The 17198-nt window shown below is 43.7% G+C and overlaps 1 non-coding gene across 1 annotated transcript; it reads left to right on the top strand.

The window, feature by feature from the left end:
• Positions 1 to 9213: 9213 nt before the first annotated feature.
• On the top strand, positions 9214 to 9285 carry TRNAY-AUA. Its single transcript has one exon. It is a non-coding gene; the product is annotated as a tRNA-Tyr (tRNA).
• Positions 9286 to 17198: the final 7913 nt, after the last annotated feature.

The following is a 17198-nucleotide window of genomic DNA, read 5'->3' as shown; positions in this document are numbered from 1 at the left end:
TCCCCGTACCATCCCTCTGGGTCATGCCAGTGCACCAGCCCGAAGCATCCTGTATCCTGCATCGAACCTGGACTGGCAATTCGTTTCTTATATGATATTATACATGTTTCAATGCCATTCTCCCAAATCATCCCCTCCTCTCCCTCTCCCACAGAGTCCAAAAGACTGTTCTATAAATCTGTGTCTCTTCTGCTGTCTTGTATACAGGGTTATCATTACCATCTTTCTAAATTCCATATATATGCGTTAGTATACTGTACTGGTGTTTTTCTTTCTGGCTTACTTCACTCTGTATAATAGGCTCCAGTTTCATCCACTTCATTAGAACTGATTCAAATGTATTCTTTTTAATGGCTGAGTAATACTCCATCGTGTATATGTACCAAAGCTTTCTTATCCATTCGTCTGCTGATGGACATCTAGGTTGCTTCTATGTCCTGGCTATTATAAACAGTGCTGCAATGAACACTGAGGTACATGTGTCTCTTTCAATTCTGGTTTCCTCCATGTGTATGCCCAGCAGTGGGATTGCTGGGTTGTATGGCAAGGAGATCCAACCAGTCCATTCTAAAGGAGATCAACCTTGGGATTTCTTTGGAAGGAATGATGCTAAAGCTGAAACTCCAGTACTTTGGCCACCTCATGCAAACAGTTGACTCATTGGAAAAAACTCTGATGCTGGGAGGGATTGGGGGCAGGAGAAGGGGATGACCGAGGATGCGATGGCTGGATGGCATCACTGACACGACGGACATGAGTCTGAGTGAACTCCAGGAGATGGTGATGAACAGGGAGGCCTGGCGTGCTGCAATTCATGGGGTCGCAAAGAGTCGGACACGATTAAGCAACTGAACTGAACTGAACTGATGGCAGATCTATTTCCAGTTTTTTAAGGAATCTCCACACTGTTCTCCATAGTGGCTGTACTAGTTCACATTCCCACCAACAGTGTAAGAGGGTTCCCTTTTCTCCACACCCTCTCCAGCATTTATTGCTTGTAGACTTTTGGATCACAGACATTCTGACTGGCGTGAAATGGTACCTCATTGTGGTTTTGATTTGCATTTCTCTGATAATGAGTGATGTTGAGCATCTTTTCATGTGTTTGTTAGCCATCTGTATGTCTTCTTTGGAGAAATGTCTATTTAGTTCTTTGGCCCATTTTTTAATTGGGTCGTTTATTTTTCTGGAATTGAGCTGCAGGAGTTGCTTGTATATTTTTGAGATTAGTTGTTTGTCAGTTGCTTCATTTGCTATTATTTTCTCCCATTCTGAAGGCTGTCTTTTCACCTTGCTTATAGTTTCCTTTGTTGTGCAGAAGCTTTTAATTTTAATTGGATCCCATTTGTTTATTTTTTACTTTTATTTCCTATATTCTGGGAGGTGGGTCATAGAAGATCTTGCTGTGATTTATGTTGGAGAGTGTTTTGCCTATGTTCTCCTCTAGGAGTTTTATAGCTTCTGATCTTACATTTAGATCTTTAATCCATTTTGAGTTTATTTTTGTGTATAGAAAGTGTTCTAGCTTCATTCTTTTACAAGTAGTTGACCAGTTTTCCCAGCACCACTTGTTAAAAGAGATTGTCTTTAATCCATTGTATATTCTTGCCTCTTCTGTCAAAGATAAGGTGTCCATAGGTGCATGGATTTATCTCTGGGCTTTCTACTTTGTTTCATTGATTTATATTTCTGTCTATGTGCCAGTAAAATACTGTCTTGATGACTGTGGCTTTGTAGTAGAGCCTGAAGTCAGGCAGGTTGATTCCTCCAGTTCCATTCTTCTTTTAAGGTTGCTTTGGCTATTCAAGGTTTTTTGTATTTCTATACAAATTGTGAAATTATTTGTTCTAGCTCTGTGAAAAATACTGCTGGTAGCTTGATAGGGATTGCACTGAATCTGTAGATTGCTTTGGGCAGTAAACTCATTTTCATTATATTGATTCTTCCAATCCATGAACATGGTATATTTCTCTATCTATTAGCGTCCTCTTTGATTTCTTTCACCAGTGTTTTATAGTTTTCTATATATAGGTCTTCGGAGAAGGCAATGGCACCCCACTCCAGTACTCTTGCCTGGAAAATCACATGGATGGAGGAGCCTGGAAGGCCGCAGTCCATGGGGTCACTGAGGGTCACACACGGCTGAGCGACCTCACTTTCACTTTTCACTTTCATGCATTGGAGAAGGAAATGGCAACCCACTCCAGTGTTCTTGCCTGGAGAATCCCAGGGACTGGGGAGCCTGGTGGGCTGCCGTCTATGGGGTCACACAGAGTCGGACACGACTGAAGTGACTTAGCAGCATATATAGCTCTTAAAATATGCCAAAATTTGGAAAACTCAGCACTGGCCACAGGACTGGAAAAGGTCAGTTTTCATTCCAATCCCAAAGAAAGGCAATGCCAAAGAATGTTCAAACTACCACACAATTGCACTCATCTCACACACTAGTAAAGTAATGCTCAAAATTCTCCAAGCCAGGCTTCAGCAATACATGAACCGTGGACTTCCAGATGCTCAAGCTGGTTTTAGAAAAGGCAGAGGAACCAGAGATCAAATTGCCAACATCCGCGGGATCATGGAAAAAGCAACAGAGTTCCAGAAAAACATCTATTTCTGCTTTATTGACTATGCCAAAGCCTTTGACTGTGTGGATCACAAGAAACTGTGGAAAATTCTGAAAGAGATGGGAATACCAGGCCACCTCACCTGCCTCTTGAGAAACCTGTATGCAGGTCAGGAAGCAACAGTTAGAACTGGACATGGAACAACAGACTGGTTCCAAATAGGAAAAGGAGTACATCAAGGCTGTATATTGTCACTCTGCTTATTTAATTTCTATGCAGAGTACATCATGAGAAATGCTGGGCTGGAAGAAACACAAGCTGGAATCAAGATTGCCGGGAGAAATATCAATAACCTCAGATATGCAGATGACACCACCCTTATGGCAGAAACTGAAGAGGAACTAAAAAGCCTCTTGATGAAAGTGAAAGAAGAGAGTAAAAAAGTTGGCCTAAAGCTCAACATTCAGAAAACGAAGATCATGGCATCCGGTCCCATCACTTCATGGGAAATAGATGGGGAAACAGTGGAAACAGTGTAAGAATTTCTTTTGGGGGGCTCCAAAATCACTGCAGATGGTGATTGCAGCCATAAAATTAAAAGACGCTTACTCCTTGGAAGAAAAGTTATGACCAACCTAGATAGCATATTCTAAACCAGAGACATTACTTTGCCGACTAAGGTCCGTCTAGTCAAGGCTATGGTTTTTCCTGTGGTCATGTATGGATGTGAGAGTTGGACTGTGAAGAAAGCTGAGCACCGAAGAATTGATGCTTTGGAACTGTGGTGTTGGAAAAGACTCTTGAGAGTCCCTTGGACTGCAAGGAGATACAACCAGTCCATTCTGAAGGAGATCAGCCCTGGGATTTCTTTGGAAGGAATGATGCTAAAGCTGAAACTCCAGTACTCTGGCCACCTCATGCAAAGAGTTGACTCATTGGAAAAGACTCTGATGCTGGGAGGGATTTGGGGCAGGAGGAGAAGGGGATGACAGAGGATGAGATGGCTGGATGGCATCACTGACTCGATAGACATGAGTCTGAGTGAACTCTGGGAGTTGGTGATGGACGGGGAGGCTTGGCGTGCTGCGATTCATGGGGTTGCAAAGAGTCGGACACGACTGAGCGACTGAACTGAAATGATATCTAGGTCTTTAGTTTCTTTAGGTAGATATTCCTAAGTATTCTATTTTTTTCATTGCAATGGTGAATGGAATTGTTTCCTTAATTTCTCTTTCTATTTTCTCATTATTAGTGTATAAGAGTGCAAGGGATTTCTATGTGTTGATTTTATATCCTGCAACTTTACTATATTCATTGGTTAGCTCTAGTAATTTTCTGGTGGAGTCTTTAGGGTTTTCTATGTAGAGGACCATGTCATCTGCAAACAGTGAGAGTTTTACTTTGCAAGTAGTTTCTGAAGCAGTTCTTGAGGCATGGCCTTTTATTAAAAAAAAAAAAAAAAGCAGCAGTTCAGAATCAGATGGTGAGGACGTGGTTACAAGGCAGCCTCGGGGCTTCTGTTAGGCCCGACAGTTTGTATCTAACCTGTAGGACCGCAAAGTGATAACGGCAGCAGTGAGGTCCAAGATCCTAAAGCTCTTCTAAATTGCACGAGAGAGTAAATTTATTTTACTTGCTTCAGTGTTCATGCATTTCATTGTATTCTAGTTCTCTGAAGGTTGGTAACCTGAGTATAAGCGTGATAAACAGCTCAGCAAGGCACAGGGATTAATCACAACACACCAAGACTCCATCAGGCCAACTAAATAAGAGTTTACCAGATCTAGAAGTACACCAATAAATCACCACTGCCAGAGATAGAGGTCTTCCTTCCCACTGTAGAACATGAAGCTCACAGCTAATCCACACTTATAAAAATAAATATCTCTGTGTTTCTGGTTTGTTAATTCAGCAGTGTCCCTCTCTGCAACACACAGTTGTGACTCGAGGCCAAACAAGAGTAAACCACCATCTGGTGAAGTCTTGCTCTGGTGGACCAAGGTTAAACCTTATTATAGAACAGCTGAGGTTTCACTGACTACATCGAAAGTCCTTATATTTAGAAACCTTACTCGGTTTGCCTTGGTCCCTGTCCCTCTCATCAGTTACTGCTGGCTAGACACCTCTGGGTGCAACGGGGAGAGGCCTGCAGTTCTGTGTGCTTCCCATGTGGGCACGCAATATGCACCGGGGCTCCTCCTGCTGGACCCCACTCCACACCCCCCACTGCTGAACCCAAGTGATTCACTCCCGGGGCCACGACCCCAGGGACACACACCTCTCTCTACTGCCTTGGGTACCCGCTCTCAGGCATCACTGAAGCGGCCATAATGATTTATTTTGATGTAATTCTCCTAAATATATTCCATGTGGTGTTATTTTGAAATGTGAATCTGTAGTATTTTTCAAACATACATTTCTCTCCTCTGCATTCTTTCACATCTCCCCACGATCTATTGCTTCAGGTCTCCCACAGCAGAAAAATTTAAAAACTGGCAGATTAAGTAGACCATAAAGAGCAGTGAGGGTTTAAGGGAATGTGACAGAGGGCAGATCCCAATTGTCCCAGCACCACCATCACCACTCCTCCTCCTAAAGAGAAGCTAAAACTTACGTGCCAGGGTCCATGCCAGTCTCTTCATGGGCATCACCTTGCAGAATCCTTGTAGTTGTTCCTGGAGGGAACAGCTTTTAAAGTCTCCATCACGTAGATGAGGAAACTGAGGCTTTGAGGGATGGACTCATTCAAGAACACACATCTAGAAAACATCAGAGTCGGAACAGTCAGATTCCAGATCCTGCGTTCTTAACTTCGAGGCAATGCTGCCTCCCAGTGTGGCTAGTCAAACTCTTACAAAGACAATGCTAAGGCCTTTAAAAGGGTGGTCCCATATCCAGATGGGAAGCACTAGAACTTTCCTAATCCAGCTGTAGGGCAGCAGATGACTGAAAGGCCATACACACATCAAATAATTCTATTCTAAAGTCACTAGGGAAGGTAGCTTTATGTCTTCACAAAGAGAAGAAAAACGTAGCTGTAATACAATTAATTCTATGAGAATTATTTGGTAAGCTTTAATTTTTCTGGATATGACTACCTTAGAGATGGATTCAACTGCTGGCCCCTGACCCCTACTTAGTCCCAACTCACTTCCCACTGACAATGTGGGTGACTGAGGATCCAGACAAAAGAGAGAGAAAATCTTCATCGCCAAGAGCCAGGAGTTGCTGGCCAGAGGTCAGGGTGGCAGGAATCAGTGCTCCTTTGGAGGAGGAGGAGAAGGCAACATGAAACTCACGTGAAAGCAGTTTGCACGATGGCTAATTAATTCCTCAGTTAACCCACTATTTATCGCTCAGCTCCAGCAGCAATGAATTCAGCAGTGCTGCGAGTCAGACACCCTTTATACAACTATTTGAAATTCTCTGAGGAAATCAGTCCTGAATATTCATTGGAAGGGCTGATGCTGAAGCTGAAGCTTCAATACTTTGGCCACTTGATGCAAACAACTGACTCATTGGAAAAGAGCACGATGCTGGGAAAGACTGAAGGCAGGAGGAGAAGGGGACGACAGAGGATGAGGTGGTTGGATAGCATCACTGACTCAATGGACATGAGTTTGAGCAAGCTCTGGGAGTTGGTGATGGACAGGGAAGCCTGGCATGCTGCAGTCCATGGGGTCGCAAAGAGTTGGACACCACTGAGTGAACTGAGGTAAACAAGAGTCAATAAACACCATCATGTTATGTGTGCATGCTGCTTCTCCTGTGGGTTAAACCAGTGCTGTGTAGCTTGAGTCTCACCATCATCCCGCCAGCACTGTGCAGCCCCTGGAAGGCAGGCCCTTCAGCCCCAGAAGAGATGTCCACAGGCACTCCGCATCCAGGGGCACCATAAGATATGCCTCAGCTGCAGAAACCACTTTGCCCCAGGTCAGGCCCTTCCCAGAGGAGGCCTGCATCCCATCACTGGTGAAGGGACGCTTGTTTCTAAAAGGCCCAGCCTCCCTGGTCCCACTCAAGATGACTCTGATAGCCGTCTCAGACCCATAGCTCTCTGAAGAGGTGACTGAGGCTGTGGACCGCACAGCCACTCAGCATCTCCCTCTGCTCCACCCTCCTTCCCCCACCAGCATGGATCCCAGTGATGCGATCCAGTAAACATCCTTCAAATTCCACTCCCCCTCAGAGACTAACCTCCCAAAGAACCCAGTTTGCAACAACATCTACATAAACTGGCAAAACTAAAGCTATGGTATTAAATTTATTTACAGGGCAGCAAGGGAGAAGCAGACGCAGAGAACAGACTTATGTACACGGGGAGAGGGGAGAAGAGGGTGAGATGTAGGAGAGAGTAACATGGAAACTTACATTACCATATGTAAAACAGCCAATGGGAATTTGCTGTATGGCTCATGAAACTCACACAGGGGCTCTGTATCAACCTAGAGTGGTGGGCTGGGGAGGGAGATGGGAGGGAGGTTCAAGAGGGAAGGGACATATGTATACCTATGGCTGATTCATGTTGAGGTTTGACAGAAAACAACAAAGTTCTGTAAAGCAATTACCCTTCAAAAAAAATTTTTTTTAAGAAAAAAAAAAGAAAGTAAAAAAAAAAAAACTACAGTATTAAATGGAAGAGCTTTAGATTTATGGTGCATGAAACCTTGGATGAGAGACGAGAATTAACTGAGAATCTGAGTTTCCTCTTTTGATACTTTCAATATTAGCAAAAATAATTACTATTTCAAGTAAGGTACAGACTCATACAATGTATTTGTCAGCCCATTTTTTTGTCTGTGGATAAAATTATTTGGATCTGAGCTTCCCTGGCGGATCAGTGGTAAAGAATACAGCTACTAATGCAGGAGACATGGGTTCAATCCCTGGTCTGGGAAGATTCCCACATACTGTGGAGCAATTAAGCCCGTGCCCCACAACAATTAAGCCTGTGCTCTAGAGCCCAGGAGCAGCAGCTACTAATGCCCACACACTCTTCTCTGCAACAAGAGAAGCCACACAGTGAGACGCCTGCACACCACAACTAGCATGTAGCTACCGCTCACCATAACTAGAGAAAACCCCACACACCAACTAAGACCCAGCAGAGCCAAAAATAAGCAAATAGATAAAATTATTTGAATCTACTTTATTTTTACATGGTAGGTATAAAATATTGTAAAAATGACTATAATTCTTCCCCTCCCTGTACCTGAGCTGTTAGAATGTGACTACAACCTTCCCCATCAAGAGGTAGGCTAGCCTTGAATCCCAGGTATTCTTGTGACTTGCTTTGGCTAATAGAATGTGGTGCAACTGATGTCGTGTAGTTCCAAGGGAGGCTTTGAGGAAGCGTCGAGCACTTCTGCTCTCTCTCAGATCCCTACCCAGATACCATGTGCAAAAGCCTCAGTCAGCCAGCTGGAACTCAGGAGACAGTATAAAACAGCAATAAGCCAACCAACCTGGGCCCACCCTGAGGTTGCCAGCCAACCCTGCAGACTCATGACTGAGCCTTCCAAGACCAGAAGAACTGCCTGGCAAAGCTCAGCCCAAACTGCTGATGCACAAAATTGTTAGCCACACAAGTGGCTATTGTTTTAACCTACAACTTTGGAGGCAGCTTATTTTGTGGCAAAAGGTATCTCCAATATTGATTCTGGAAAATGAATCTTTAGCATACGGGTCCATTTCCAAAAAACATGACAATCAGTAACACTGCTTTTCTCTCCCATCTCCCTTTGTCCTTCTTCCAAGGTAAGGATCTGAGTCAATGCTATTGAGTAGATAGGAGGAAATGCAGAAGAAATACTGTATGCTGCTGCTGCTGCTAAGTCAATTCAGTCGTGTCCGACTCCGTACGACCTCATAGACAGCAGCCCACCAGGCTCCACCATCCCTGGGATTCTCCAGACAAGAACACTGGAGTGGGTTGCCATTTCCTTCTCCAATGCATGAAAGTGAAAAGTGAAAGTGAAGTCACTCAGTCGTGTCTGACTCTTCGCAACCCCATGGACTGCAGCCTACCAGGCTCCTCCATCCGTGGAAGTTTCCAGGCAAGAATACTGGAGCAGGGTGCCATTGCCTTTTCCGAAGTTCTGTATAGGTGCAGCTAAAATTTCACTTTACGAATCGCTCAAGAAAAAACCACAGAACTTCCCTGGTGGTCCAGTGGTTAAGAATCCACCTGCCAATGCAGGGGACATGGGATTGATCCCTGGTCTGGGAAGATTCCACCTGCCTTGGGACAACTGAGCATGTGTGCCACAACTCCTGAGCCTGCTCACTGTGAGCCCATGCTTTGCTATGAGAAGACACCGCAATGAGAAGCTGGAGTGCCACAGCTCTAGAAACCAAAGCAACAAAGGCCCAGAGTAACCAACAATAAATAAATAAAATTTTTAAAAAAGAAAAGACTGCACAGCTAAGAAATGAACTTTCAACCAATTATATAGGAAGAGATTTTTAGTCAGGTTGGACATTTTAGAATCAAGATTATGAAAGTCTCTATGCAGCCTATTGTCTTGATGTTTCTCCTATGAACCCAAAAGTGGGGACTGTAACAGACTCCCTTAGAGAACTTTTAGGAGGCCAGCAGCCTCCCTTGCCTGCTAGGGATTACAGCAAGTATAGGAAGAAAGAGACTTCCCTGGTGGCTCAGACGGTAAAGCGTCTGTCTATAATGCAGGAGACCCGGGTTCGATCCCTGGGTGGGGAAGATTCACTGGAGAAGGAAATGGCAATCCAACTCCAGTACTATTGCCTGGAAAATCCCATGGACAGAGAAGCCTGGTAGGCTACAGTCCATGGGGTCACAAAGAGTCGGACACAACTGAGTGACATTCCTTCCTCTGGAGCCTGAGCACCACCACTAGAGAAAAGCCCATACACCCTCAATTAAGACCAGAGGCAGCCAAAAATACATGTTAAAAAAAAAAAAAAATCAAGTCTTTTAAAAAAATAAAAATAAAGGAAGAAAGAATATCTCTGTTTTTCCAATAACAGAATAAACCGTGTTTTAAAATAATTATTTCAGAGCTTGATATTGTGTCCATTATTTCTCCGTCTAGTACAAAAAGTTCGCTGGCCCTGCAGCCATTTCCTAGAAAAACGTCTGGCTGGTCTCTGGCCCAGGTCCTCACATAAACCTGGTTCTTTCTGCAGCTGCGATCATCCAGATAAATTCGCCCTCCAACCACAGCTTTGACACGGAGTGAGGGGTTCATCCCTCTGGGATCTAGTGCCCCTGTGGTTTGCTAAGTCATAATTAGACTTCAGAAACCTGACTCTTTACCTCAATCTCTGAAGCAAAGTTTCCTACAAATTTAACCTCAGGTCATATCATCAGGAACTTTAAATGTCTGAAAAACCTTTCACTTCCTGCTGCTTTTTATTTCTCCAACCTGGACACTTAGGACGCACCTCCATTCATGAGGCTACTTCCTGCTCCCACCAGCCGGAAGAAGCTGGAAGAAGCTGAAAGAGGCAGAGGGCTTACACCCCTGGGAGGTGGAGCCACCCGCTGACTCACCTCGTAGACACTCGGAACATTCAACAGGGGCAGCAGGCCCTGAAGAGATGTACATAATTAGTGTGTACTTGCTAGCAAAGTAACCAGAAGGTCCTGTGAGCAGGTCCCATTAAATCTTCCTAAATTAGGGCCCTGACCTCTCAATAACCTCCTTGTATTTGCATGAGTTCATCTGCACAGTCACGATGCCATTTTCATGACAGGGTTTGGCTTAAGAGAAAGAAAAAGATGTGAATGACAGAGGCCTCATGTGTATCAGCATCTAGAATACAAGGAAGGATGGAAACATGGTGTTTTTCTTCCTAACAAACTTCCTTAGGTATTTTCTACCCTAGTTGGTCGGTGTAAAGCACACTGACTCACAAATGCAGGGCAGTTGGGGTTGGGTTGGGGGTGGCTGGGAATATACAACTGGGTACATCTGTGTACTCCTGAGACACACCTCCCGTGTGGGGGAGATAAAGGCTGATCAAGATGAATATTTTCATCTACAGTCTTCAAGGAGGAAGTTTTGGGACAGTCCAGGCAAATGAGCTTGCATCTGTGGGCAAGGCAGAAGGGAAACCCAATCAGCTTTACCTGTGGGCTGGGGTGACATGCCTCCTCCTCACTCATCTGAAACAGCCCTTCATATGGGACTGCTGCAGCTAATGAATGTGCGAGCATATAGAGAGCTCGAGAAGACCATGCCTGTTAATTAAAGAACCGCTCACAATGTCAGGGGACACTTCATAATAATGTCATGCATTGCCGAGTTTTGCCTGTTACATGTTTCCACATAAAACAAAGAGTTTCTACAATTATAACTTTTAAACAGATGTTCAGTATTTTGAGGCTAATAAAGTATAGCTGCTGCTGTGCTGTGCTCAGTCATGTCTCTTCACATGGACTGTATGGACTGAAGGCTGCCAGGCTCCTCTGTCCATGGGATTTTCCAGGCAGGAATACTGGAGTGGGTTACCATTTCCTACTCTGGGGATCTTCCTGACCCAGAGATCGAACTCAAGTCTCTGTGTCTCCTGCATTGGAAGGTGGATTCTTTACACTGTGCCACCTGGAAGCCCATAAAGTATGGACAAATGATTATAAAAAGTCTAAGCATGTCTGAATGTTTTATAGCATGAAAATAACTCAGTGCAGTTTGAACATTTAGCAAAGGTTTTAAGTTTTAAGAAGTAGAAAAAAAAACAAAAAGAAAAATAAACATTGTATAACATCACTTACATGTGGAATCTAGAAAAACAGTACAGATAAACTTATCTGCAAAGCAGAAATTGAGACACGGATGTAGAGAACAAACTTACGGATGCCAAGTGGGTAAGCGGGGTGGGGGGACAGGAATGAATTGGGAGATTGGGACTGACATATAATCTGTGGAAAATTCTGAAAGAAATGGGAATACCAGACCACCTGACCTGCCTCTTGAGAAACCTGTATGCAGGTCAGGAAGCAACAGTTAGAACTGGACAAGAAACAACAAACTGGTTCCAAATAGGACAAGTTCGTCAAGGCTATATATTGTCACCCTGCTTATTTAACTTATATGCAGAGTACATCATGAGAAACGCTGGGCTGGAAGAAGCACAAGCTGGAATCAAGATTGCTGGGAGAAATATCAATAACCTCAGATATGCAGATGACACCACCCTTATGGCAGAAACTGAAGAGGAACTAAAAAGCCTCTTGATGAAAGTGAAAGAGGAGAGTAAAAAAGTTGGCTTAAAGCTCAACATTCAGTAAATGAAGATCATGGCATCCAGTCCCATCACTTCATGGGAAATAGATGGGGAAACAGTGGAAACAGTGTTAGACTTTATTTTGGGGGGCTCCAAAATCACTGCAGATGGTGATTGCAGCCATAAAATTAAAAGACGCTTACTCCTTGGAAGGAAAGTTATGAGCACCCTAGATAGCAGATTCAAAAGCAGAGACATTACTTTGCCAACTAAGGTCCGTCTAGTCAGGCTATGGTTTTTCCAGTGGTTATGTATGGATGTGAGAGTTGGACTGTGAAGAAAGCTGAGTGCTGAAGAATTGATGCTTTTGAACTGTGGTGTTGGAGAAGACTCTTGAGAGTCCCTTGGACTGCAAGGAGATCCAACCAGTCCATCCTAAAGGAGATCAGTCCTGGGTGTTCTTTGGAAGGAATGATGCTAAAGCTGAAACTCCAGTACTTTGGCCACCTCATGCGAAGAGTTGACTCATTGGAAAAGACTCTGATGCTGGGAGGGATTGGGGGCAGGAGGAGAAGGGGATGACCGAGGATGAGATGGCTGGATGGCATCACGGACTCGATGGACGTGAGTCTGAGTGAACTCCGGGAGTTGATGATGGACAGGGAGGCCTGGCGTGCTGCGATTCATGGGGTCGCAAAGAGTCGGACACAACTGAGCGACTGAACTGAACTGAACTGATGTATAAAACAGATAACTAATAAGAACCTACTGCATAGCACAAGAAACTCTACTCAGAGCTCCGTAGTGACCTAAATGGGAAGGAAATCCAAAAAGGAGGAAATATATGTGTACATATAACTGATTCACTGTGCCATACAGCAGAAACTAACACAACATTGAAAAGCAATTATACTCCAATAAAAATGAACTTTTAAAAAGTATTAAAAAACCTCCAATGACCTATACGTAAGAACTGCTAATGCAAGATTACAGAAAAGGTCATAGTATGAAATTAATAAAACTATGAAAAAGGAGTGAGAAGAGGAAGAACAATTCAGTAAGAAGGATGGTTAAAAATATGAAGAATAAATGCAAGACTAAACTAAACAATCCCAGGATGAAATGAAAGAGAGAAACCCAAGAACTATATGGTAAATGAAAGTACTGCAAAGTAAGGCTTTGGAGACAAGAGGTAAATACAATAAATATTATGTTAGTAGATACTAACATTCTTTACAAGAGTGGATGTAATTCTGGGAAGAGTTACACTAATGCAAAGACTTCTCAAGGTGTGTAGGCATCTACGTAAACATACGCACTGCAGCAGTAGCTGCCGGAGTCACCATCTTTTACCAGCTTAGTCACTGGTCAGTCAGGAACCTCACATACTGCTTATTCAGCTGTGTATAAACACTCAGTTCTCATGTTGTTTATAATCATAAAAGCAAAAATAATAGCAACGATTTAAATATATTTTTCATACCTAAGCTTTATTAAGATTTTGCTATCCCCTCAACCCTGTACCAACATTTTCATGTGTAATATGGCATTGATCCTACAAGAACTACTATTACCCTCATTCTACAAACAAGGGATGTGAGACAGAGTTACTAGTCTCCAACCTAGATTAGCGATCAATGCAAAGAAATAGAGGAAAACAATAGAATGGGAAAGTCTAGAGATCTCTTCAAGAAAACTAAAGATACCAAAGGAACATTTCATGCAAAGATGGCTCAATAAAGGACAGAAATGGTATGGACCTACAGAAGCAGAAGATATTAAGAAGAGGTGGCAAGAATACACGGAAGAACTATACAAAAAAGATCTTTATGACCCAGATAATCACAATGGTGTGATCACCAACCTAGAGCCAGACATCCTGGAATTCAAAGTCAAGTGGGCCTTAGGAAGCATCACTATGAGGAAAGTTAGTTGAGGTGATGGAATTCCAGTTGAGCTACTTCAAATCCTGAAAGATGATGCTGTGAAAGTGCTGCACTCAATATGCCAGCAAATTTGGAAAACTCAGCAGTGGCTACAGAACTGGAAAATGTCAGTTTTCATTCCATTCCCAAAGAAAGGTAATGCCAAAGAATGTTCAAACTACCACACAATTGCACTCATCTCACATGCTAGTAAGGTAATGCTCAAAATTCTTCAAGCCAGGCCCCAATTGTACATGAACCGTGAACTTCCAGATGTTCAAGCTGGATTTAGAAAAGGCAGAGGAACAAGAGATCAAATTGCCAACATCTGTTGTATCATCGAAAAAGTGAGAGAGTTCCAGAAAAACAACTACTTCTGCTTTATTGACTATGCCAAAGCCTTTGACTCTGTGGACCACAACAAACTATGGAAAATTCTGAAAGAGATGGGAATACCAGACCACCTGACCTGTGTCCTGAGAAATCTGTATGCAGGTCAGGAAGCAACAGTTAGAACTGGACATGGAACAACAGACTGTTTCCAGATAGGAAAAGGACTACGTCAAGGCTGTATATTGTCACCCTGCTCATTTAACTTCTATGCAGAGTACATCATGAGAAACGCTGGGCTAGATGAAGCACAAGCTGGAATCAAGATTACAGGGAGAAATATCAATAACCTCAGATATGCAGGTAACACCACCCTTATGGCAGAAAGTGAAGAACTAAAGAGCCTCTTGATGAAAGTGAAAGAGGAGAGTGAGAAAGTTGGCTTAAAGCTCAACATTCAGAAAAATAAGATCATGGCATCTGGTTCCATCACTTCATGGCAAATAGATGGGGAAAAAGTGGAAACAGTGAAAGACTTTATTTGGGGGGTTCCAAAATCACTGCAGATGATGACTGCAGCCATGAAATGAAAACATGCTTGCTCCTTGGAAGAAAAACTATGACCAACCTAGACAGCATATTAAAAAGCAGAGACATCACTTTGCCAACAAAGGTCCATCTAGTCAAAGCTATGGCTTTTCCAGTAGTCATGTATGGATATGAGAGCTGGACCATAAAGAAAGCTGAATGCCGAAGAATTGATGCTTTTAAACTGTGGTGTTGGAGAAGACTCTTGAGAGTCCCTTTGACTGCAAGGAGATCAAACCAGTCAATCCTAAAGAAAATCAGTCCTGAATATTCATTAGAAGGACTGATGCTAAAGCTGAAATTCCAATAATTTGGCCACCTGATGCATAGAACTGACTTATTAGAAAAGACTCTGATGCTGGGAAAGATTGAAGGCAGGAGGAGAAGGGGATGACAGAGAATGAGATGGTTGGTTGGCATCACCGACTCAATGGATGTGAGTTTGAGTGAACTCCAGGAGTTGGCAACAAAGAAGGAGGCCTGGTGTGCTGCAGTCCATGGGGTCGCAAAGAGTCGGATACGATTGAGCGACTGAACAGAACTTAGATTAGCCTTTATGACTTTTCAAATATCAGCACTAAACTTACGGGGTAATATGAAGTGTAAAGGATTTCCCAGGTGGCACTAGTGGTAAAGAACCCAGCTACCAATGCAGGAGATATAAGAGATACGTGTTCGATCCCTGGGTTAGCAAGATTCCCCTGGATAAGGGCACGGCAACCCACTCCGGTATTCTTGCCTGGAGAATCCCATGGACAAAGAAGCATGGAGGGCTACAGTCTGTAGGGTCTCACAGAGTCAGACACGATTGAATCAACTGAGCACGCATGCACGGACGAAGTCTGAAATTGCTCCAAAGGCCTGGGATATTCAATGCTAGAGCTCTGTGGTTTGCTCCTGAAGCACACTGAGCCATGCAGCACTGCAGTCTTTTTTCCCAGTATTTCCAGAGGGAGCCTGTGAGTTGCCTCACACTGACCTGAGCCCTGGACACAGAGCGGGATTCACATGGGTTTATGGCCAATAGTGGGCGCTATCTTGAATTGAAGTTAACAAGAAACTGAATGATCTTGTTTACTTAACAGTCTCACTAACTGGGCAAGGCAGTGCCATGGTTAAGAACAAAAAAGTGGGTGTTGCAGAGTTAGACAGACCTGGGTGCAAATCTAAGTCTACCACTTACTAGCTAAGATTACGGGCAAGTAATTTACCATCTTTAGGCTTTTGTTTCCTCCTACATTGCACAAAGAGAAATGGAGTTAGGTTTTACCTGTAGCCTGAAGAATTTAAGTGAAAAATCAATATACTCAGGTTTCCTAGAATCAGCATTAACTAGCACCTAGAAGGCGATGGCACCCCATTCCAGTACTCTTGCCTGGAAAATCCCATGGACGGAGGAGCCTGGTAGGCTGCAGTCCATGGGGTTGCTAGGAGTCAGACATGACTGAGCGACTTCACTTTCACTTTTCACTTTCCTGCATTGGAGAAGGAAATGGCAACCCACTCCAGTGTTCTTGCCTGGAGAATCCCAGTGACAGGGGAGCCTGGTGGGCTACCGTCTCTGGGGTCACACAGAGTCAGACACGACTGAAGCGACTTGGCGGCAGCAGCAGCACCTAGAAGGGTTTGCCAGCGAGGTTACAGAATTCTCTTTGCCACGAACATTCAAAACTATTACACCGCCTCATGAATCACAAGAGTTTCCATGAGACCTTCCCCACTTCAGAGGGCAGTACTGGTGGTCTGTGAAGAAGTCGCAGGTGGTCCCTCTGGTCCCTTCATATCAATATTAATGAGAGCCTTTTGCTGTTAACCAATTTGCTTAACAAAAGATAACTTTCACTTAATGGAACCACTGTTTCGTTTGCCCACACCAAGTTTTGTTAAAATACATTAGAAAATGAAGCTATTGCTGCTTGAAAATTATCTGCCATGCCTGTTTCATGATAGCAGAGAGCCGCCAAATGTGTCTGATACTGTCAGTGTGCCGAAACATATCAAAATCAATTACTTCCCAGCATTGATGAGATAAATAACCAGACAAATGTAAATGAGTAGTGGTTGGGTTAAATAAAGAACTTAATCCTCTTTTGTGCCTGAGCATTAAATTTGATTAATTTAGGTCTAGCCTATTTTTTGTGGTTGGAGAAGGCAATGGCACCCCACTCCAGTATTCTTGCCTGGAAAATCCCATGGATGGAGGAGGCTGGTAGGCTGCAGTCCATGGGGTTGCTAATAGAACAATGGGTAAACAAGCACAGAAACGTGCAGGCGTGGGTTTTAGGCACTCTTGATAAGAGTCTGCCTGAATGAATGGACAGATTAGGCAGGTGCCAGTTTCACCTGGCAACCATGCTAGGGAAAGTCAGCTCAGTATTTCTGCTTCAGGGCAGACCCAACCCAAGAAAAAGCTGCCCAATGGTACAGAGGTAGACACAGATTCAGTCCACCTAGGCGACGGTCCACCCTACTACCTGCAGAATGGACCCACACAACCTGAAACTGCCTTCGTGCTCGTTCCATACGAGCGAGTCAGCAACTCTGAAAATCTGTTCCATTACTTCACAAACAATGACTGTCT

This window comes from Oryx dammah, unplaced genomic scaffold (assembly GCF_014754425.2).
Source record: "Oryx dammah isolate SB20612 unplaced genomic scaffold, SCBI_Odam_1.1 HiC_scaffold_26, whole genome shotgun sequence".
Lineage (NCBI taxonomy): Eukaryota > Metazoa > Chordata > Mammalia > Artiodactyla > Bovidae > Oryx > Oryx dammah.
This window is presented reverse-complemented; position numbering and strand designations above follow the sequence as displayed.